The following is a 16,002-nucleotide window of genomic DNA, read 5'->3' on the forward strand; positions in this document are numbered from 1 at the left end:
TTAAACGTTTATTTACATAATAATGATAAAAAGCTATAAATTTGCGTCGACTTAAAGATGTTTTTATGCAGACCACTCATTTATAATTGTATACAAATACAATGCAAATTCGAACATTTACTAACAAGAGATGTTGAATATTTTTTAAAATAGTTCAGTATTTAGTCGGTATTCATAGGGTTATAAAATATACATATAAAATAAATAATGGCTTCTGACAGTGATAGCGAAGTTTACGCAAATAATTTATCGCAAATTTCAAATGATGTCGATATTGCTGAATTAGATAGCGAGTGTGAAAGTGATGAGGACTTCTTTCATCATGATAATCCTCCAAATATTGAACAATTTTTAGGACAAAGTGGCGTTGTTGTGATACCAAATAATCCGGTGTGATTGAAGTAGTTCAACTTTTCATAGGGAATGATTTGTTTGACTACATGGTAGAAGAAACTAATCGTTATCACTCACAAAATGTTGATAGGTTTAAAGACAGTGGAAAATCTGTGAAATGGAAAGACGTGTCTACGGTAGAATTAAAAAAAAAATGTTATGACTACTTCTACTTATGGGGAAGGTTCGTAAAGGCAGTAGGGAAGAATATTGGTCTACAGACAGAACAATCGAAACTCCAATTTTTGCGCAAGTGATGAGTAGAGATCGTTTCCGCCAAATATGGTATTCTTGGCATTTTGCTAACAATGAAACTGACATTAATGAAAGAGATCGCGACCAATCGTATCTTACTTTACATCAAAATTTGAACATGTATATAAGCCACAACAAGAGTTGCCATTAGACAAAAGTATTATGCCATGGAGAGGTCGATTATCTTTTAAGGTGTATAATGCTTCAAAAATCACCAAATATGGAGTTATACCATGGTGAAGGAAGTCGACTTCGGGAAACAATTTTACATCTCCTACATCCATATGGTACCATGTCTATATGGACAATTATTATAATAGTATTCATACGAGCCAAATCTTGTTACGACATGGATTCAGAAGTTGTGGCGCTATTCGTAAAAATAGAGGCCTTCCTACATGTATGCAAAATGCAAATTTAAAAAAAGGTGAATCTATGCTTTGTCGCCGAAAATACATTCTGTTACAATGTTGGCATTATTCTATAGTACAGCGCACAAAAAAATGGACGAAAAGGGCAGTGATGTTCTTACTAAACGGGGCTCTTTTCAATGCTTTTAAAGTTTTTAAAACTTTAAATCTTAATTCAAAAAAAAGTTATAAAAGCTTTTTGCACGATGTGGCCAAAGAATGAATAGGTGGCAATGACGTAGATAATACTGATGATCCAGAACCCAGCACTTCTGGTACATGCAGAGGAAATGATTTTCCAAATAGATTGTTAGTTACCAAAAAGCATAAAATTGTAAAAATATTTACGGGAGGCACAAAAAGAACCCTCAGAAACAATGTCGTGTTTGTGCTATTCACAAGAAAAGGAGTTTAACTTGTTTTATGTGTCAGTTTTGTAATGTGCCTCTTCATAAGGGAGAATGTTTTTTTTAAATATCACACCGTAAAAAAATATTAGTATTAGTAAACATTAAAAAAAAAATAACATTTTAAACGGGCAATTTTTCGCGAATTTCACCCTCTACGCATATTAGTTTGAATTATTTTGCTACCCGCCTATAGTGTGTTAATATATTAGTCTAAAACAAATCTTGCTCTCAGCGAAACATTCAAATAACATATAATAATTACAAAAATTAGGCAAATATTCTTTAAACTATGGTCACACAAACCTTTCCAAAAAGACATTGGTAAGAGAGTAATCTTTGCTTCCTAAATTTGACACTACACTGACTACACTGACAAGTACTTTGCTACACCTAACATCCTTGTTTGGCTTTAGCGTGGCCTTTCGAAAGTTCTCTGTAAGAAGAAAATATATTCAAGTTCACCTTTATTGGTTGCAAGTCAGTATTCAACCTTAAGTATGATAAGATTTTTTCTCCTAGTTTACTTAAAGGTTATTAATGAGACATCTTTTGAGTTTGGGAAGAGATAATAGTCCTATGGAGCTAAATCCGACGAATAAGGTGGATGGGGAAGCAATTGGAGCCTTAAATCGATGCTCTTGTGTGCCGGTGCATTGTCTTGCAAAAACGAAGAATATGCCACGACAATTTCATCAGAGGGTCTGTCGCTACGGACTTCATTGGCAGTGTAGTTTTCGGCCACCAATATTTCACGGTGTAACCTGAAGGAACATTAACTCCATAATATTCATCCAACTTTTCTTTTGTTTGCTTCGCAGTTTTGCCTCTCAAAAAATAATGTTTTATGAGAGAACGAAAATCATGATGCCAAACACGTAACCGAAAATCAGCTGTCAAAACAAAACTACGGTCTGCATCGCCCTTAAAATAGACATGTTGGCCTAAATATGAATGGGCTATAGATATCATAATCTTTTTCGCGATATCAGCGCATTTTGGTCAACATGGTTACTTTTCAGCCCACCTGATACTTCATTAAATATCACATCTCCTACGATTTTTATTTGTCACATAGGTACAGATTAGAGGTGTAATATCAATATATAAATATAATATCTTTTAAGGTGGGTTAAAATAATTTTGTGAGTAATTAAAAATTCATTAAAATTAATAGTAGGTGACGCTTTTGCTTCAAAGGAATCGATGATTGGTGAGGTGAGAGACACCTTCTGGTATTAAGGAAGGAGGCATTTCCGATTGAGACTGAGATTCTAAGACTTCTGAATAATGTATAATTTTGCAATAATTTAATTAAAAATTTGGGGCAATGTCTTGATAATTTTTCGAAAACATTTCAGACTTTAAATCATGTCTAAAAGTTGATATATTATAATAATGGCTGAAACAAAATAGTGTTGTTAATGGTGCTTGAAATGGATTTTTTAAATGCAAAAGTATAAAAAATTTTGTAAATTGTGGCACATGGAGTCACTGATAAGTGTGTAAAATTTTGATATAAAAAAGTTCATTTCCACGTTATGAGGTCTTCATGTAAGTGTTATAGTTACTAACAAAAATAGTTCCATTTGTATAATTTATTGTAAAGTTACGAACAGACGAAATAAAAATATATATTTTTTTGAAAATCAGTGTTATTTAAATCAATTAAATCGAATAGAAAAACCATTATGCAACTAAAAAATAACTAAATAAACTAACTAATTAAATTTCATAACAAAATATTATGAAGTAAAAAGCTTTGTAACAAAGGCTCAGTAATTGCTGAGAAATGCGATTCACCCGATACTTGCTTTGCTTTTGTCACATAATATCTGTTTAATTATAATTATTATATAAGAATCTCCAACTTAAATTTAATCCACTCCAACTAGAATCAAAAACATGTGCTGACAGAATTGGACAGAATTGGTTACACCAAAATATTACACATTTCAAAGTCTTTTATAACTAACGACTTTTTAAATTTGAACTTGGTGGATAATTTCGACATCAACTAAAAATCAATTAGCCAAATTTCTTTGCTTTCAAAATTTTCGAAAAAGTCCTTTTTTGAAATGTTTTTTATTATTATTTTCATTAGTGAAAGTAAAAATAATGAATGACGATTTTTTCTCAATTCTTAAAGGTAAAAAAATGCTTTCATTATGAATCTCAAGTGAATAACCGATTTTTAGGATTTCTTATTTTTTCTTTTTTCATTAGTGAAAGTAAAAATAATGAATGACAATTTTTTCTCAATTCTTAAAGGTAAAATACTTTCATTATGAATCTCAAGTGGTTAACCGATTCTTAGGACCTAAACTAAAACTAAAATCAACTTTACTCTTAGGAAAGTGACGAAATATGATACAATAAAATAACTATTTTTTTTAAATCTTGTATTTAAACACACCAAAACTCTTTTCAAAATCATTGTTCAAGTTAGCATCCAGTAGTATTAAAAAATAAATATTTTATCTTATCAAATTAAATATTTGTTTTGAAATTTGAAATTATTGTAAATACTATAGAAAAGTATAGAAAAAAGCAGTCAAAAAATGTACTTTATTTTTGTTTCTGTTCCGGAGATTAATATTGAATATATTTTGTCTTTAACTCTTAATAATAAGGAAAAAATCACCATTCAATAATATGGATTTTTGATATTGAATAAAAAATAAAACAAAAAAAGGTTATTCCGAAAAATTGTAAAAACCGTTTAAGATAAAGAACTGAAATTTTGGCTGAATAATTTTCATTCGATGTCAAAACGATCCCCCCAAGTTCAATTCGAAAAAGCCACGTGGGCAGATTTCTCATACGAACACCACTATCACCATCCTTTAACATTTATTGCAAACTCAATATTTGGTAAAATAAAGTATATACTATACTAGAAACAGAATTACAAAAATATTATTGTTATTAGAATAAATTAATATTAGTCAATTCTTCTATGAAAAACATTGACTTACTAAAATACAGCTCATAAAAATTAAATTATAAGTAAATATTCTAATATAAATTTTATGATCATTGTCAGTCGCCGATTTCGCTCATAAACTTCAATGTCTTCGGTGAACGAAGAAATTTTTGCGATTTTACAATGAATCCGAATCTAATGTAAACTTAAACAATAAAGTTATTTTGCTTTTCTTACTTTATCATTTTTTAATATAAAAATCCTAATAGTTGTAAGAGCGACAATCTTAATATTTACTTTTTAGGCACCTTTATTTTATATTAATTACTTATTTAGTATTAATATATTTATTTATATAAACAGTATGACATTTGAAAGCAAGACAGTCCTAAAAAATTTGTACATTATTTCAATTGTAAAGTACGTAAATATGTACAAGAAAATATATCACATATTTTAGCACAAAATCAAAACGTTCTGGGTAATTTGAAGGCCGTGAAAATGGAAGTCATATAAGATATTTTTTTATAGCAAATCGAACTACATCACTGTATTAAACCCCTGAAATGAGTATATGTCAAATTTCACAAATAATGATAATAATAATAATAAATGTAAAAACCCCCCTCCGGGTACCGATCCGAAGATCATGACCAAAGGATTAATTTGACTGAACTAAACGAAACACTTTGTGAAAATACTCCTGCTAATAATAATTTGAGGAATGAATTTAGATTGTAGGTGCAACTTCCAGGACTTGAAGCACTTAATGCGTTTTATATGTAGGCACGTATCCAGGGAGAGAGCCCGAACGGACTTCTGCTGTTAAGGGATTCGACATTCATTTTAATATTATTTTATAAAATTAATAATATAACTATAATTACAAAGTATTATAACTATTGTTATATAGGATTATATGAAATACTTATACAATAATAATATTTTTGCTTCTCTCACAAACTATACCGTATCAAAAATGATGAACGTGTCTACTCGCATATTGAGACGGAACATCAATACCCCTTTGTAAACAAAAAGGAAAGATATACATGCAATTATGTGGGCGGGCCGAACTGACTGGAGGGGATCATTTGGTTTTGCTGCATTTAGCATGCGGTTCGTCTCCGCAGACGAGTCGGTGTCTTTGAACAAACACATTATTTAATTATTTTTAGTTTTTTTTTACTTATGCATTTATTTATTTAATTTAATTTTTGGGATACATTTTTATTTTGAAAAAAGTAGTTTATTTTTAGAATACTTATTTTTGTTTTTGATATACCCTCAAAAAATATTTCATTTTACAGATTGAAAATTATACAAAGTTACGGAATTTAAATGGAGCATCCGAAGAACTCGAACTACATCCTTACGCATACGGAGAGTTACTAAATGCATTCGCAAAGATTAATTTACATTGTGCGCCGGCGCGCACCAGCACGGCGCATTGTCTCTGAGAGTAGGGATTCTTACTACCGGGCAAAACTTTACTCTCTTTGTCGTGCATCCATCTCTTACAACATCCAGACACGAAGAGCATTTTTCGTACTGTATAAGTGAAACCATGTGACAATGAAAACCATTTTACTTTTTTGTGTAAATGTTTCCAGAAACAAAGAGTATCATGAGTATGATCAGAGTATGATTCGAAGGACTAATTTGACGTTGAACTTAAAAATCTAAATGAAACACATTGTGAAAATAGCTGTGCAAATAATAATTTGAGGTGTTAATTTAGATTGTAAATGCAACTTCCAGGATAGAGAAGTTAATAAACTGGAAAAGGTAGGTACTTCGAGGGGCAGTTTTTTTTGCTCTATTATGACGGAACAAATTTAAGCCATATACAAATTTGTCCACTCTTTCAATCACAAAGCTTTTCATGAAGATATCGTTTCCAGTCACTAAAAGAATAAAAATTGTACCACGAACTATAACGGACTATGTCAGAGTGTACTTGACATGATTTCAATTTAGTTTAGAAAAAATATAAATTTCAAATTTTATCACATCAGATTTACAGTTGCGGTTCAAAGCCACTTATTTTTATAATCAACTAATTAGCTGTGATTTTGTTTCTTTTTTTTTAATTTTGAAGAACACACCATTTCCATTTTTCTAGTATTTTCTATTACTATTAAGTTAGTATTATTAATATTTGGTTCTATTAAAATACAACATATAATTTATTAAAATCAATATTAGTTTTATCCTATTTGCCAATTTTTTGTGTAATTCAAGTAAGGAGATTTGGACGGTCATGAGCGAACTAAAATATTATTCTGATAAAAATATATTTTACACTCACTTTATTGCTGAACTTTTTTACTCCCCAAAGCTGTGTTACCCAGAAAGAATTATTCAACCAGACAAATCTATATATATATATATATATATATATATATATATATATTGGTAATCAGTGATATTTTCTGAAAAATCAAATAAAATTATGCCGGGAAACAACAAATTAGTTCATGCTAATTTTGTAATTTTTGTTATGTAATTTCAAATGTATAGCTTTACCGGTAAGAAGATGATAAAAAATAAGACAAGCAAACAAGGTTTATTTTCTAACTAAATACTAAACCATTTTGATTAAACAATGGTGCTAAGAAAGCTATTTATATAAAACTAAACTAAATGAACAACTGGAAAAAATTGGTATGGATGAGACTTAATCTGAATGGGAAGGTTTTCCATACACTAATTTCTATAATTTCCTGTATTTCATTCTGTGAGGCTACCAAACAAGTCTTTAGTCAAGAATGTCTTCAAGATTCTTGGATTGTTTTAATCTGTCTATTTCTTCATTATTAAAACACACTTCCCCCATAATTTCATAATCTTCACTTCTTCAATTAGTTCAATTATTGCTTTTATGGTACGAATGTGTTGTATTTAACGAAACGAATAATCCCGTTTTGATAATCTAAATTGAATCGGAAAAATTGAGACACAAGAAGAACATTCATATTTTCAATATGTTACTAGCAGGGTATATTTTTTGGAGCTGAGAGGGGAAAATGTAAAAACCCCTCTCCGGGTACCGATCCGAAGATCTTCCTGGAGATGGATTGGTCTTGCAATGTTGGATCAGTTAGCTACCCGTTGCCACTGGTTTGTGGAGCGGTACTGGGCCCTAGGACCACGACAAAGTGGATCCATCCTTGGGTACATTGTTCTTACAAAAGTTCAAATACTTAAGTTATCGTCGTTGTATATATTCCAGGCTAATTTTATGACAAGTGTAAATAAGATTCCAGACAGTACTGTAATAATTTGGTTCGTACTGGTGCAGAAAACAGAGTCTGTGATGCAATTCGAGAATTAAGCGATTTGCAGTTTCGTAAAATAAATCCCAATATCTTGGAAGCTGATGTAGATACTTCCATTATTTGCAGCACAAAAGATAATTCGTTGTCAAATAAAACGTCCACATCTTTACAGCAATCCTTCCCCACCAGAACGCATCCATTTATGTTGTATGAAAATTTGACTGACAATTTACGTTTGGTGTAACTTACAATAAAGCATTATTTACATTAACCTGGAGGTTCCTCTGTCAATATGCCACCAAAGTGTCAATATCACTTTGTAGAGTAATACTGTCGACTTGATAATATATCTTCAGATCAACATAAACTAGACTACAACATAGAAACAAACACAACAAGTCACTGATGAATAAAAGGAATAATAAGGGTCTCAAGTTAGACCCTTGCGGTATGCAAAATAATTATGCATATACAAAATTTAATCAAATAGGCTATGCAAAAATAGCATATATTATTTTTTATAACAATATTGGAATATTATATATAATATAATATTACTATACTCGCAATACTAAGATTACATTTGGTTCCACCAATCCACCATCCAATTCAATAAATTTATCATAATTTTTCATAAATTCATGATTACCTTGCTCAATTGTTCTGCGGTATTTTTCCCACATGGTTCATTGATGCTACAACGAACTTATGAAAAATATAATTGCATCGAATTGAACAGTGTATTATTGAAATCAAATAAAATAATATTCCACCTTAATTTTTATTACTTTTTTATGTGATTTGTTTTTAAAATTATTTTGTTTCTTATTGATATTAATTAGTTAAATGTTTTACTTTAATTATATATAAATGAAGAATTTGAAGATTCTCATAGAGGTGGTAGGTTATTGTTATACGTTTTTATGTCGTGTGGTCGAAAATTAATTTAATGGCTTTTTATTTTTAATTCCAACATTTTCTTGACTATTATATTGGCAGTTATAGTGAAATCGCAGTTTTACGTTCAGAATTGATTTCCACATATTTATTATTTTTTTATTAATCTGTTAATTATTAGTTACAATTACCAGTTTATATTGGAAACTCTGTGAAAGCTGTTAAATGATTTCGTCTTCATCTAGTAAATTCAAACTGGTAGTACTATTGCGGTTTAGACAACCATAAAAACATGTCAATACTCGAAAATCTATTAAGTGTATGTAACACACGTCGCACTATTCGGTTTTGTGTTTTCATCATCTGTTCGAAACTCATCGACTGAAAAACAGCACTCGTCATTTTCCAGATATTCGACTGCGAAGCAAACAGACCGTGTTTGCTTTGTGGTTGCACGTTGCGTTAAATTGCTTGCCGCATGTGACATATTACGAATTTTGAATAATCCTCACGCATGGACGGAGCCTCATTATGGACAGCTGCGGCGGAGACCGCAGTTTTCGAGCAGACGATTACGCGCCACCGTCCCACCGCTGAAACCAACGCGCTGTAGGTGTACGGGCGCTCCGTCCTGCTGCGTTCTGCACGGACAGCTACAGTTCAAATCGGTTGGAAGATTTTTTCGTAATATTTATCCGATCCGCAAGGGAATTTTCAAATTCAAATAGCAGGAAACTATTTCGTTTACATAAAAACGTATTATAACTTAGGTTATACAATAAATAATTTAGTAATTATCTTCGGTTGTTCGGAAAGTAATTTCGTTTTTTTTTTGTGGAAATGAAAGACAGTTTTCGTACAATAAACAAATAGTTTATTAATTTATATATTGGCCGTTCTGGTCCAACATCTTTTGCCATCTTTCTGGTAGTAGCATAAAATTTTTGGTCTTTGCTGGTAAAAAACTGATCGAAGTGGTTTTTGACCTCCTCATTTGAGGTGAAGGTTTTACCGTCTAAAAAATTTTGGAGTGACCGGAACAAATAATAATCCGATGCTGCCTGGTCTGGAGAATATGGTGGGTGTTGTATCCCATTCAAGCTGTAAAAGCTTTTGGCGAGTGACCAAACTTGTGTGTGGTCTCGCGTTGTCTTGGTGAAACACTACACCTCTCCTGTTGATTAGTTCTGACCTTTTCTGTTGAAGTGCATCATTCAGTTTGTTCAGCTGATGACAGGAGACTTCCGAATTAATCGTTGTGTTATCCGGTAAAAGCTAAAAAAAAACGATTCCTTTAAAATCCCACCAAACAGACAGCATCACCTTTTTTTGGTGAATATCGGCTTTGGAAATGGTTTGAGTCGGTTCATCTTTTTTGCTCCATGATCACTTGCATTTGACGTTGTTGTAAACAACCCATTTTTCGTCCCAAATGATGATGCGCTTCAAAAACGGATCATTTTCGTGACGTTTGAGAAGCGAATCTCAGACGTTAATGCGGCGACATAGATTTCTCTCTGTGAGAACATAGGGAACCCATACATCGAGCTTCGAGGATAATTCCAGGCCTTTCAAGTGGTCATAAACTGTTGAATTTAATAAATTTAACCTCAATCCGATCTCACGTGCTGTTACTCGCCTGTTCGCATCAACTAATGCCTTTATCGCGTCTTTGTCAGCTTCAACCGGCCTTCCCGAACGTGGTACATCTTCGATATCAAAATTGCCGGATCGAAATTTAGCGAACCAGTTCTGGCACTGGCGTACTGTCAACACACCTTCTCCATACACATCGGTCAATTTCTTTCTGACTTGAACAGCATTTTTTCCCTTTCTGTAGTAAAACAGTAAGATATGTCGCTCTACATATTTAAAAGGACACCAACCAAAAACTACTGCGTAGAATTAATTGGAATTTTTCACACACAAGCCTTGCTATCTGAGCTCTCAATGCATATAAAAACTATACGGCTTAAGTGTGAAGTTGGGTGCAAAAAAATACAATTAAATTATCTGTCGGGAAAAATAGTATTTTACACTACAAGGGAAGAAAGTTTGAGATTCCTCGGCTACGCCTCGGGCAATATGGCGCGCAGGGCAGGGCTCTCAAACTTTCTTCCCGTGTAGTGTATACTATTTTTCTTACTACCTCGGTCGAAAGTACCGAGGTAGTAAGAAAACGAAATTACTTTCCGATCAACCCAATATAATAATTCGTAACTCACAAAAAAAAAACAGTTTTTTAACAGTCACTCCGAATGTTACGCATCTGATAAACATTTAAAATTGATAATTCCAGAATTAATAATCGGCGTACCCAATTTAACCGATTACCGCAATTTTGAAGCTTAAACCATAACCGAATCGAAAATATTAATAAAAACCAGCTTCAGAGTGCAGAATTATTTTGGAATACTCTGTATATATCACATAAATTATGTTTTATGTTGCATCAACTGTGTTTTTTAAAAAACTTTATTTAACAAAAAATAATGTGTAAAATATAAATTTTTTAACATAATCATACAAAAAAACGATTGCTACAACCATATTTTATTAGTGTATGGAATGGAATTATTTCCATTCCATATAAAATTATAAAAATTATATTGCTACCAATTTGATATTAAGGGGGTTGTTTTTGACATCAAATGAAAATAAATCAGTCAAAATTTCAGCTTTTTGTCTTAAATAGAATTCGAGTTTTTCGGAAAAACCTATTGTTTTAATTTAAAACATAAAAAATATTTTCATAGTAATAACATAAAAAATATTTTTATTATTATATTAGAAATAAAACTAAAATCAATTTTTAACCATATTTTTAAAAAGTGTCCACCGCCAAATACTTTTAAACCCCTTTACACTCAGGATTTTTTTATTTATTTAATGTAGCAGAACATTATGAAATAAAAACTATATATAATAAAATTTTTTTCATAAACTTTTTTGCTAAATACAGAAAATAATTTTTCAACTAAAAAACTTTAACTTACTCATAAAAATATTTTATTTTTTAAATTTAGAAATTAAATCCTTCAGATTTCTATTGTCTTAGAAATTCATTTTTTTATATATTAATTTGTTAAATTAATTGTTAAAAAAAAGAATATTATATCTTAGACGTTTCTTAATTTTCTAAATATTTTCATATGTTGTGTATTTTTAGTTGAAAAATTATTTTCTTTATATAAAAACATTTTTTTTAACGTTCCACTATTTAAAAAATATATTAATTACTTAATGTAAAGGAGTACAAAATACATTTTCTGACAAAAGTTGGCTGACTTTTTAATATCAAGATTAAAAAATTAATTTTAATATTATTTCTGTTCTTAAAAATCGCCTATCCACCTGAGATTCAATTGGGAAAAACTAAAAAAATCTCGGAAACTGTATAAGATAAAGAAATTAAATTTTTACCGAATTAATTTTATTTCAAACGATACTGGAAAAAACTGCAGAGGCAGATTTAAATTAAAAAATTAAATATTAATCAGTCTTCTACAAACTCTGAAAATATTAAAATTACTGAATTAAAATAAATACTTTACAGTAGATTATTATAATGAATTTTTTATACTGTAAGAAGTTTCCCAAAAATTCAATTTTGAAATGACACAGAATCCAGTATAATTATAATAAGCAAACCGATGTGTACTTTCCTAAAATTCACGAGACCCTAAAACCTTAAACATATTTTTACTTAATGCGTTTTATATGTAGACACATATCCAGGGAGAGAGGCCGAAGGGACTTCTGCTGTTAAGGGATTCGACATTCATTTTAATATAATTTTATAAAATATAACTATAATTACAAAGTATTACATAGATACTATTGTTATATAGTATTATATAAAATTTTTATACAATAACAACATTTTTATTTCTCTCACAAACCATGCAAGTGAAATCATTCGTGACAATGAAGACCTTTTCATATTTTTGTGTAAATGTTTCCAGAAACAAAGAGTATCATGGGTATGATCAGAGTATGTTTCAAAGGACTAATTTGACGTTGAACTTAAACATCTAAATGAAACACATTGTGAAAATAGTTGTGCAAATAATAATTTGTAGTGTGAATTTAGATTGTAAGTGCAACTTCCAGGATTTGAAGCAGATGGAGAAGTTAATGAACTGGAAAAGGTAGCTACTTCGAGAGTGTGCAAGTTTGTCCACTCTTTCAATCACAAAACTTTTCATGAAGATATCGTTTCCATGTCAGAGTGTGCTTGCTGTGGTTTCAATTGAGTTGAGAAAAAATATAAATTTTAAATTTTATCACACCAGATTTATAGTATATATAGTATGTGGTTATTTGTAGTTTATTATAACTATAGACACTAAAGTCTAAATTATTATAATCAACTAGTTAGCTGCAATTTTGTTTCTTTTTTTTTAATTTTGATCATGAGGAACATGCCATTCCCATTTTTCTAGTATTTTCTAATAGTATTAAGTTAGTATTATTATTTGCTTCTATTAAAATACAACATATAATTTATCAAAATCAATATTAGTTTTATGCTATCTGACAATTTTACGTTTAATTCAAGTAAGGAGATTTGGACGGTCATTTGAGAACTAAAATATTATTCTGATAAAAATATATTTTACTCAAAGCTGTGTTACCCAGAAAGAATTATTGGTTCAACCGGACAAGTCTATATTCATTGGTAATCATTGATGTTTTCTGAAGAATCAAATAAAATTATGACAGGAAACATGCTAATACTAATTTAGTAATTTTGTTGTGTAATTTTAAATTTTTAACTTTACCGGTAAGAAGACGATAAAAAATAAGACAAGCAAACAGCTTTATTTTCTAAATAAATACTAAACCATTTTGGTTAAACAATGGTGCTAAGAAAGATATTTATATAAAACTAAACTAAATTAACTATTAAGTGAACAACTGGAAAAAATTGTTTTGAAATTGAATTTTTTCAGCAGTTTTCAGCATTATTTCCAATGAAAGTACAAAAATCAACTAATATTATGCAACCCTTAATATGTGCATTTGCCACCTGGAGAAAGATGTTTTTAACCTTTTCAAGTGTTCTGGACGCAAACTCTCTAGGAACCAAACGTTGACTTCTTGATATGGACGAGACTTAATCTAATTGGGAATGTTTCTGTACACTAATTTCTATAATTTCCTGTATTTCATTCTGAGAGACTTATTGGCATCAAACAAGTCTTTAGTCAAGAATATGTCCAAGATTCTTGGATTGTTTTAACCTGTCTATTTCCTCATTATCAAAACTCACTTCCCCTATAATTTATTAATCTTCACTTCTTCAATTAGTAGCTTTATCTGTATTGATCTCCACCTTCCATTTGATGCACCACTCAAGAATATGCTTGAAGAATGAAATGCAGTCTGTTATGAATAATAGTAGTGTTCTACTATATATCTAGTAAATGTCATCCGCATATTGGACAATTTCAATCTTTTTAATTTTGGATATATCTGTAGTACATATGTAGTATAAGACCGCATCACTTTGTCTAATACTTACACACATACTTTGATAGAAAAAACTGTGAAAGACTTTGTCAAAAGCCCCGGCTACATTTATGAAGATAAGTTAGATGTCATATTTTTTATTGCTGACCCTTAGGCTTTAAAGGTCAGAATTCTTTTTGCCAATCAACTGAGGAAAGAAAGGAGATATAAAATAAATTGTAACATTAAATTAAGTTTATTAAACAGACAGACTATCCTTTTTTTTAATTTTTAACAACATTGCTAAATTTGGATGGCGTCGACGCATTTGCCACTTAGGAGTGAGTGAGTTTTCATGTTGAAGAAAATTCAGATGGCATTCCTGAACAAAGATGTCTGTAAAGGTTTCGGCTTTTTTAAGCTTGTTATGTACAGTCCTTTGAGTTCGGGATAGGTAATATAACACAATTCACCCTTACCAACCTGTACTTCATTTTCCTTGTTAAGAATTTCTGAAAATTTGTTCTATTATAGCCTGCCATACTAAGTCTCTATATTCTCTCAGTTTTCTTAAGAATGTTGATTACGGTGTTTTTTTTTCGATGAATATTTTTTTTTGTTACTGCTGTCATTGAATGAGTATAAGCTGTGGTAATGGTGATTCACTGGATAGTCAATCTATTAGAATTTCGTAAATGTGACAGAAAATTTGACCTGCTTTCCCAGTGTTACCAATTCGTGTTAACTGGGTTGCCAACCATTGCCTTGTTTTAATTCACTTAATCCTAAGTTTAAATTTGAAGACGTCAAGGTACTCAATTTAACTAACTGAATTTTCATAGTCAAGGATTATTCTGATTATATAAATACATGCCACATAATAATTTTGCCCGTCACTTAAAATTTGTTTCATTTCTTTATATTTTAACTGTGTCTAATAAGATGAGTATATGAAATAGAACTACCTCAAAAATGTGATGACAGTTCAAGTTAAATGGCATTTCTGGGAAAATGTATTAAAGAAAATCGCAACTTTGCACAGACTAAGGCATATTCACGAAACCGGGTCTGATAAGAAGGGCGGATAACGTCTCCTGGGATAACTAAAAAAAAGCGTATTAAAGAGTGATGAGGTAGCTCTATTATGGTTCAGTATAAAAATACATCTGATTAGATTTAGAAATTATAATTCAAATAATGTAGTTGCATATTATATATTTTCCAATAATTTTTTAAATCTTATGTTGAATATTATCGTTGTATTTCAATGTTGATAACGTTACACAAGATTAGTAATTGCAAAAATATAACGTCAGAATTACCTTCCCAGAAAAAAGAATTGTTACGATTTGATATTTTGATGAACTTATATATATAATAATAATAATAATGATAATAATGATAATAATGATAATAATGATAATAATGATAATAATGATAATAATGATAATAATGATAATAATGATAATAATGATAATAATGATAATAATGATAATAATGATAATAATGATAATAATAATAATAATGATAATAATGATAATAATGATAATAATGATAATAATGATAATAATGATAATAATGATAATAATGATAATAATGATAATAATGATAATAATGATAATAATGATAATAATGATAATAATAATTAACAGTTTTCGAGTTATTTAATTTTCCACTAAGCCTTTTTTTCTGGGTTTGGTAAAATGAGGTAGAAATTTATTCTAGAAAAATAGCTTAAAAAATTTCATATCAATTTTACTAAATTAGAGAACTTTTTGCAGTTATTATATATATTAAATATAAAAAATACCAAAACATGGAAAATATTATTTTTTATAAATATAGATATTAAAACATGTATAAAAATATAATAGTAAAAATATACAATAATTTCAATAATAATTAATGATTTGTAAAATAAATTGTTTCATCAATAAAATAATTACGGACTTCAATTGTAATATTTTTAAAATTTTAAA

General features: G+C 29.8%; 1 pseudogene; it reads left to right on the plus strand.

The window, feature by feature from the left end:
* Positions 1-207: 207 nt before the first annotated feature.
* Positions 208-7,728, plus strand: LOC126265111 (piggyBac transposable element-derived protein 4-like; annotated as a pseudogene).
* The last annotated feature ends 8,274 nt before the right edge of the window (positions 7,729-16,002 follow it).

The sequence above is a fragment of the Aethina tumida genome, chromosome 3, assembly GCF_024364675.1.
Source record: "Aethina tumida isolate Nest 87 chromosome 3, icAetTumi1.1, whole genome shotgun sequence".
Lineage (NCBI taxonomy): Eukaryota > Metazoa > Arthropoda > Insecta > Coleoptera > Nitidulidae > Aethina > Aethina tumida.